Here is a 9,231-nt window from a genome sequence, read left to right on the forward strand (position 1 = left end):
AGCCTTCGGCAGTTTGTAAGAGGGCCATAGATTTGCATATCTGGCCATGAATGTAAAGCTCTTGTAGATATTTGTTCTATGTGAATATAAGTATGATTTGCATGAATTGATAATGTTCTTGATTTTCAATGCGCCCTTGTGTGTGTTTCTAGTTACGGGTCGATTGCTTGGTTTACAGCGCGCACATGTATTCTGGCAAATTCTCATGTCTATTGATTTCATTAAATTACTGTAGTATATCTGGGACAGTGTTCAAATTGTAATTCTTTTATATGGCGGATATCATGGGTTATCATTCTTAGTTGGGACTATCCGGCGCCGAGATTTTGAAACTGAATTCAAGTGTTAATTGCTCTCATTAAGTTGCTGTAGAATGGCTGAGACCGTGTAGCTTTATTAATTAATGCAGAGTATATGTGTGGTAAACAGCCCTTAAAGAGTTGCGCCACATTAAAATAAACATGCAGATAGACTACGGATGTGTGACAGGTGAGCTCTGTAAATTGAAAACGATTTAAATTGTAATACATATGGATCGCCAGAGGTGGAGCTGTGGTTAGTTACACCAATCGACGAATAGCAGGTCAAGAGTCCATAGCTGAACCGGGGAGACACTAACCAGTGTATTTGAGAAGTATCAGTTCTGGAGGAGCGCTGCTCAAGGTTTGAGCCATCGTTGAACAATAGATCGGCAACATATTGGAAGGGTACGTGCATTTGTATGGAGCCAAATGGCCGGGAATACAACTTGATAAACAGTATATGTGCGTTGGGACGGTTGGAGGCAGAGGTATATTACTTGCGTGGTTCATTTATAAGCTTGTATATATTAACCGTGGCGCAACTGATAGGATTAACGCAGTGTTCACTAGGTACTGTTGCGCGGAGGTTGACGTTTAAAGTCACAATCAGGGATACATTGCTAAAAGTCCGAGCATTCCTCGGCTTCCCTTAAACAGAGCTGTTTTGATTGTTTGGTTCTAAATCATAAAGTCTGATTTTCATAGTAGATAAACCGAGGATTTGCATTTGATGGATATCACCTGTGTATCAATACCTAAAAGCGCTGCGGAATTGGGGTTGCGGATCGGGGGATAAGTTTCCGTTTTGCAGTAGTGAGCATTTGAATGTCTGCAATTAAAAACCTCAGACATGCACAGCTGTTTGTATTGATATATCTCAACTTATGTGTTAATACTTGCAACCGTGGCTATTACTAATCCTGTGGTCGATATCTTTGTGTTATTGTGTATTGAATGCAATCCGCGTGGAGAAGGATCCAATGGCAGTGGACGCTAAATTGAAGACAGGTTCAATCATTACCACGTAATAAAAGAGTTTTAATTGTTATGTGAGATTTGATGCACAGGAGGTTCGAATCCAAGTGGAAGGCGCGAAATCTGGAAAGAGAATTGGGTTTTATAAGATTTGGGTGTTGAACATTGAGACCGTAGCTGAAGAACCTTGTGCGAAGAGAATTTGGTTTTATAAATCATAATATGATGAATCAAATTTCCTTGAGAAATGCTGAGATGCTTGGTGATGAGCGTGTTTAAAAGATCCTGGTTTTGCAGGCTAGCGGAGCCCTGCGTCAATTTTGGTATCAGAGCTTGGCTCTGTATGAAGGTTTTTGAAAAGAATTGAAGAAATCAAAGGCGCAGATCATGAAGAAATGGTTAAACCTCGACTTGTGAGCAGGTAGAGTCAATAGGTGAATTGCAGAGGCGTTGTTGAGGTAATCACTTTTGTTAGCATATCCAGATTTATTATTGCGCTGTTGTGATGTGTTAAAAAGTGCAGATTTAATAAATATTCGCTATGGCATTATTTAGTCAGAGCTTTATATGGGAATCCAAATTTGTTCTGAGTTGAATGTAAATATGGGCGCATATACAAGATTTGAGTTTGAGTTTGAAGGCGCATATATGGTGTGGAAGTGTGTAAATCTGAATTGGAAATGCAGGTTTTGAATTTTGATTTGAGTTTTACTGACAAGAAATGAAATGACAATCAGAGTTTTAAACTTGATGTGTAAGCTACACAAATGCAGTGAACAGATTGGCAGAAGCGAAAGGAGGAAAATATCATGCAAGATCTTAAGAGGTGAGATGGTTTTTCTGATTTGAAATTTGTGATGAGAGTTTATGGTTGCAGAAAAGACGATGGCATTGAACCTGACATTCAGCTAAAGGCTGAATAAGGAGGACAATTGCAATGTCCTGAAGAAGAAGGTGAGTTGAAGAGATAGCCTGAGAGTGAGCAAAGGAGAGTGCTCAAAGAGGTTCGAGAGGCAGTGAACCAAGTGCTTACCAAAAGACTGAGTGAGGAGAGCTTGGTGAGGTAAGTGGCGGCAAGACAGGAGAGCTTGTTGCAGAGGCTAGTGCAACTCATGGCAAGTGAGAAGATGATCATGGAGGATCAAAGAAGAGGTTCAGAGGAATGCCACAGCGATGAGATGACTGCAGAAGATAGAGAAAGAGAGATTGCAGTAATGAAAGTGCAATTGTAGGTACTAGAGGAATGGCTGCAAGAGCAGGAAAACCAGAATAGAGGATGGATCTTTCCACTGAAGGGAAAGAAAGTGAAGTGGCAGAGGCTACAACATAAAAGAGATCGACAGATAAACATGCAATTAACAGAAGAGCTGAGAAAGCTCGAGCAGATAATGGATGTACAATTGAGACGTGAAGAACTCAGAGCAGCTGAGTTGGAAGAGGAGGAGATTATTGATGATTTCTTGAACTATTGGGCAGATCCAGATCAGCTGGATAATGTGAACTCTTGTGTTTTTATAGCTGACAGTTGTGATGTGATTACAGGTTTTGTTGAAGAGGAAGTCCATGAAGAAGATGATCAGCTGGAAGAGCTGGTGTATGAACCGACGATTAAGGTTGTTGAAACTTGTAGTTTTCAAACTGACAAGTTGTGTATGCATGCAGGAACTGTCAGTGATAGTGAAATGCTTCAGCAATGCTATAGTGAAATTGCATTGTTGGAATACTTGTTGGAGAATCCAGAGTATGACAGGGAGATTGTGGAAGAAAGAGTTCAGTACAATGAACGAGTGCAAAAAGATATCATGGAAGCAGATGATGTGGGAGAAAGACTGGTTGACAATCTTGAGAATTCTTCAGAGGATTCTTTGGGCAAAGAGAATCAGCATACTGATGTGCTGATAGTGGAGGAGAATTCAGAACAGCATACTGAAGTGCTGGCAAAGGAGGACAAGGCACTGATGCCTTCTGATTTTTATTCTAACAAGTGTTTTGTGAATGCAGGTATTGTTGTAGAACATTTGACTCAATTGAGAAGTCAAATGAAGGAAGAAGAAGTTTTCTGTTCCAGAAGACAAGAGGGTATGGATGATTGGGTGGTAGTAAGAAATGAGAAAGTCAGAACAGAAACAAGCAAAGAAGTAAGAAGACAGCAAGTGACAGTACAGATAGAGAAAGTACAAACTGAGCAAGCCGTCTTAGCTCAGCAGACAGCAAGAAAACAACAGCCGGGAGATTTATTAGACCGAGAGATTGAAAGTATCAGAAGACTGATGACAAAAGAATCCCGGAAGAGACCAGCAGTAGCAAGGAAGAGAAGCAGCAGAAGCAGCAGCAAAATGAAAATAGAGACAGATTGTGAAAGTGCAGCAAGTGGAAAGTTACAACACAAGATATGGGATCCAGGCATACACAGATCCGAACACATGATCAGGCGATCATGTTTAGTTTAACGTTGGGAGTCTGATGCAGGAGCATCAAGACCATTTTTTTCATGTAAATATGTGATTAAAGGGGGTGTGACAATTTTTAATATTTTATCAATTAATTTGTTATTTTAATAAAATAGGAGAAAGTGAGGATTTTGTAAATATTCTTTTAAGGAATATGAGAGAAAATAGAGTTAGAATTAATGAGGGAGCCTAAGTTGGAATTAGTTTCTAAGTCTTAGGGATGAGAATCTATCTTTTAGGGATGTTGAGAGATTTAGGGATTTGTTGAGGAATTGAAGGGATTGAGCATTTAATTTAATGATATTTTTAAATTGTATAAACAGAAGAAGTTTTAGAGGAAAAAAAGAGGGAGGTGTGTGAGGAGTGAGTGTGAGAAGGAGCAAGGTTTCTCCTTGGGAGCCTTCGGCAGTTTGTAGGAGGGCCATAGATTTTCATATCTGGCCATGAATGTAAAGCTCTTGTAGATATTTGTTCTATGTGAATATAAGTATGATTTGCATGAATTGATAATGTTCTTGATTTTCAATGCGCTCTTGTGTGTGTTTCTAGTTACGGGTCGATTGCTTGGTTTACAGCGCACACATGTATTCTGGCAAATTCTCATGTCTATTGATTTCATTAAATTACTGTAGTATATCTGGGACAGTGTTCGGATTGTAATTCTTTTATATGGTGGATATCATGGGTTATCATTCTTAGTTGGGACTATCCGGCGCCGAGATTTTGAAACTGAATTCAAGTGTTAATTGCTCTCATTAAGTTGCTGTAGAATGGCTGAGACCCTGTAGCTTTATTAATTAATGCAGAGTATATGTGTGGTAAACAGCCCTTAAAGAGTTGCGCCACATTAAAATAAACACGCAGATAGACTACGGATGTGTGACAGGTGAGCTCTGTAAATTGAAAACGATTTAAATTGTAATACATATGGATCGCCAGAGGTGGAGCTGTGGTTAGTTACACCAATTGACGAATAGCGGGTGAAGAGTCCATAGCTGAACCGGGGAGACACTAACCAGTGTATTTGAGAAGTATCAGTTCTGGAGGAGCGCTGCTCAAGGTTTGAGCCATCGTTGAACAATAGATCGGCAACATATTGGAAGGGTACGTGCATTTGTATGGAGTCAAATGGCCGGGAATACAACTTGATAAACAGTATATGTGCGTTGGGACGGTTGGAGGCAGAGGTATATTACTTGCGTGGTTCATTTATAAGCCTGTATATATTAACCATGGCGCAACTGATAGGATTAACGCAGTGTTCACTAGGTACTGCTGCGCGGAGGTTGACGTTTAAAGTCACAATCAGGGATACACTACTAAAAGTCCGAGCATTCCTCGGCTTCCCTTAAACATAGCTGTTTTGATTGTTTGGTTCTAAATCATAAAGTCTGATTTTCATAGTAGATAAACCGAGGATTTGCATTTGATGGATATCACCTGTGTATCCATACCTAAAAGCGCTGCGGAACTGGGGTTGCGGATCGGGGGTTTTCTGATTTAACATTGTTATAGTTTCCGTTTTGTAGTAATGAGCGTTTGAATGTCTGCAATTAAAAACCTCAGACATGCACAACTGTTTGTATTGATATATCTCAACTTATGTGTTAATACTTGCAACCGTGGCTATTACTAATCCTGTGGTCAATATCTTTGTGTTATTGTTCCGCGTGGAGAAGGATCCAATGGCAGTGGACGCTAAATTGAAGACAGGTTCAATCATTACCACGTAATAAAAGAGTTTTAATTGTTATGTGAGATTTGATGCACAGGAGGTTCGAATCCAAGTGGAAGGCACGAAATCTGGAAAGAGAATTGGGTTTTATAAGATTTGGGTGTTGAACATTGAGACCGTAGCTGAAGAACCTTGTGCGAAGAGAATTGGGTTTTATAAATCATAATATGATGAATCAAAGTTGCTTGAGAAATGCTGAGATGCTTGGTGATGAGCGTGTTTAAAAGATCCTGGTTTTGCAGGCTAGCGGAGCCCTGCGTCAAAAAATTACCTCTATTGTATAATCAAAAAATTCTTACCAAATCAAATCGCCTCCTTGGTAGCAACGCCAAAATGTTGGGTGCAGGAATTACACTTAAGCAAACTCCTCAACACTTAATTTGTCAACCCGGGGGATCCGTAAACTTAGAGACGAATCACAGGCAATTCCAAGGATGGTATGAATCTTCCTAATATAAATCCCTACTTTCTTTAAAGGAAAGATTGTAGAATCAAATTAAAAAGAAAAAAAGGCAACTTGAACCATAAAAATAATCTAAGACTAGTACAAGGAAGAATGCATTTGCAAGAAGGAATTAAAGATAAAGGGAAATCACTCTAGCTAACTATTGTTTAACTACTAAGTGTGTGTTTTTCTTTAGCAGAGACACTTAGTAGTCTCATTAGATGGGCCCTTAAACCTGATCCTTTAGAGATTTTCTTCTTGCACTAATCTGTCTTGTACTATCGCAGTCTGCTTGCGCTAGTGCAGGAACAGAGATTCATGCAGAAGGTATAAATGTTGTCTTTACTAAAGGATTTTTACTTCCATCAAGGGCTTGAACTTTTCCAGGTTCAAAGCACTTAGATCTCGTGGCAAAAAACTAGTTCTTGCACCTGATCAGAGCTTCCTGCACTTAGAATTTAATTCTTAAAATGAGTGATTAATTAGTGCAAGTGTTATTATACTATTACATCAAATTGCACACATAAAAAGTGAATGTTTCTGATCTTAACAGAGTGCAAGAATAAAGAAACAATCAATATACATTCATCACACCAATGTGCATTGGTGCAAGTTCATTTCTCCTGCTTGGACCAAGTAGGAAAACCAATCAAACAAAATTGTAGAAAAGGAGATATCACACCAATGTGCATTAGTGTAGGGTTATTTCTCCTGCTTGGACCAGGCGGAGGAAAACCAATTTGAAATCAAGTGCAGGAAAGGGAATCTATCTACTTCACACAACGGATCCACTTTCACTCAGACAGGAATGCATGTGCTTAAAATTAAATCACACTTGACAATGTAAACACAAATTATAGGAAAACAGGAAATGGGGTAAACGTGCTGGGTTGGTTGGGCTCTAGCCAACCAGCACGTTTCCCCTTTAAATAAAAATGTTACTCATTAACTTAATCAATTCATCAGCTCAAAAACAGAAACACAATTTGTGAAACATGAGGCAGAACTCCATTTTATTAATTCATTGAGGCAAGTGCATACATTAATACATTGTCCAACCCAAATTCAGGCGATAACAAAATACAACAACCTATTACTGCCTCTCTGGCTGTGTCTCTGTTCTCTTCTACTATAAAAAAAATTCTCCTTAGTCCTATTTACATTCTACATTATATAGATCATTCACCAAAGGCCAAAATAGATAATTCAACCGATTACATAACCAAACACAGAATTTAGCTTTTTGACCTTCAAAATTAGAAGTTAGCAAAACTGGTTGTAGCCAATCTCCAGCTTTTGTCCTTCACAGATTCAATCTTGGCTGACTTTGCATCGATCTTGTTGTCATGGTTGAAGCTACTCAAAATGAGGTGGTGATCAAGGAGGTTCGGATCTTCTACAAGGATTTGTTGGGCTAGCAAAGGTGCAAGATCTGATCCTGCGCTAGGATCAACGGTCACGGTAGGTACTCTAACTACCAAATAAACATTGGAGATATTGATAAGTTAAAAGGAGTGATTAAAAGTAAGAAATCATGTAATAAATGATTAATTAATGCTAAGTTAAATTAAAAATATGAAAAATAAAGTTTATAAAAAATATGTCACCATGCTTGGACTGGTGCAAGATGAGGGTGTATAAAAGAGGTAAAACAATGGTAAATAGTTATGATTTAGGAAGGGGAAAATGGAAAAAAGAGAGCAAATTAGGGGGCTAACCGTAGCATGGAGAAACCACTTATCTCGTGCGTGCTTGACCTATTATCTATCATGCTAGTTATTGTGCGATATTGCATGACATCCATTGGATTTGGGTAACGAGATCAATGGTGGAGATTGAAGCGCTCGGGGAGTAGAAAAGTCAAAGTGGGACTGATGGAGGTTGGTCAAGTAAGTGGGACCTCTAGTAAGAAATCCACCCGTATAATCTGATTAATGTGAAATTCATTAGTTTTCTAGTAAAAAAAAACTATGTCGGATTTGGGAGTTCCACATCATTTGATATTAGAGCCCAAGGATTAAGTTATGCTACAAGAAACATTCCAACTAGAAGAGGAGCTAGCATAGGTCAGGGAAGACCTGTAGCCAATGCAGTTTTTCTAGAAGAAATTTGACCCCTGTGTACAAGGATGGGGACAACGGAAACTGGTCAAAGGAGAGCACCTGATGAAGGAGATGTCAGTGCTACAGAGGAATATTCCCTGGAAGAAGAAGAGGATGAAAGAAAAGCTATCAAAGTTCTCAAAATGTTGGCCAAAGCAAGTGGAAGACCAAAGGTGGAAATACCTTTGTATGACGGGAACCTCAATGTAAAATAGTTGATGGACTGGATCAATTCATTAGACAAGTATTTCAACTATGAGGAGCTTGATGATAAAAAGAAGGTGAAATTTGCAGTTACCAGATTGAAGGGCCATGCCGCTACCTGGTGGGATGACCTACAAAGATCCAAAGAGAGAAAGTGGAAACCCAAGATCATAGAAAATTTTAGGGGCGAATGTTCGCCCTTTGGCGAAATTAAGGGGTTTTAAATTTTTAGTGGGCGAATATTTTGTATCGTAGTACATTTTTACAAATCACCTCAAATAGCCCACCTTATTTTAAGGGAGAGGGTAAAAAAGGTAAATTTAGCCCTTGAAATTAGGAGTTACAACCTTCCATTTGCCCATTTTCAAGAATAGGTTTTATTTAAGTGAATCCTATGGGCCAAAGGCCCAAATACCATATTTATAAAAGAGGTATGGTAAATTAATAAAAATATAAATAAATGAGAGGTATGGTAAATAAATAAAACATTTTTTATATTTACTCCATAAGTCACCTTATATACATGCAAGGGTGTAAACAAATAAAAATATAAGTAAAGTGGAGGTATGGTAAATAAATAAAACCTCTTTTTATATTTAGTCCATAACCCTCATTCTATTTATGAAGGCTCAAGAAAGAGGTTTTATTTAAGTGAATCTTATGGGCCAAATACCATATTTGTAAAAGAGGTATGGTAAATTAATAAAAATATAAATAAATGAGAGGTATGGTAAACAAATAAAACATTTTTTTATATTTACTCCATAAGTCACCTTATATTTACGAACACTCAAAAAATGCATTATATTTAGGTGAAACCTATGGGAAAAATACTATGGGACAAATATCATGGACTAGATTGTTATTAATACCATGCAAAAAAACATTATTAACCCTAATATTAGTATTAATGAAAATAAAAATGGCACATGGTATTGACCCATGGTATTCACCAAAATGGCACATGGTATTGACCCATGGTATTCACCTGGAATGTAGCCTATTTAAATGGGGGAAT

Source organism: Pinus tabuliformis, chromosome 6 (assembly GCF_031772625.1).
Source record: "Pinus tabuliformis cultivar Carrire ecotype Pingquan chromosome 6, CPIR1, whole genome shotgun sequence".
Classification (NCBI taxonomy): domain Eukaryota; kingdom Viridiplantae; phylum Streptophyta; class Pinopsida; order Pinales; family Pinaceae; genus Pinus; species Pinus tabuliformis.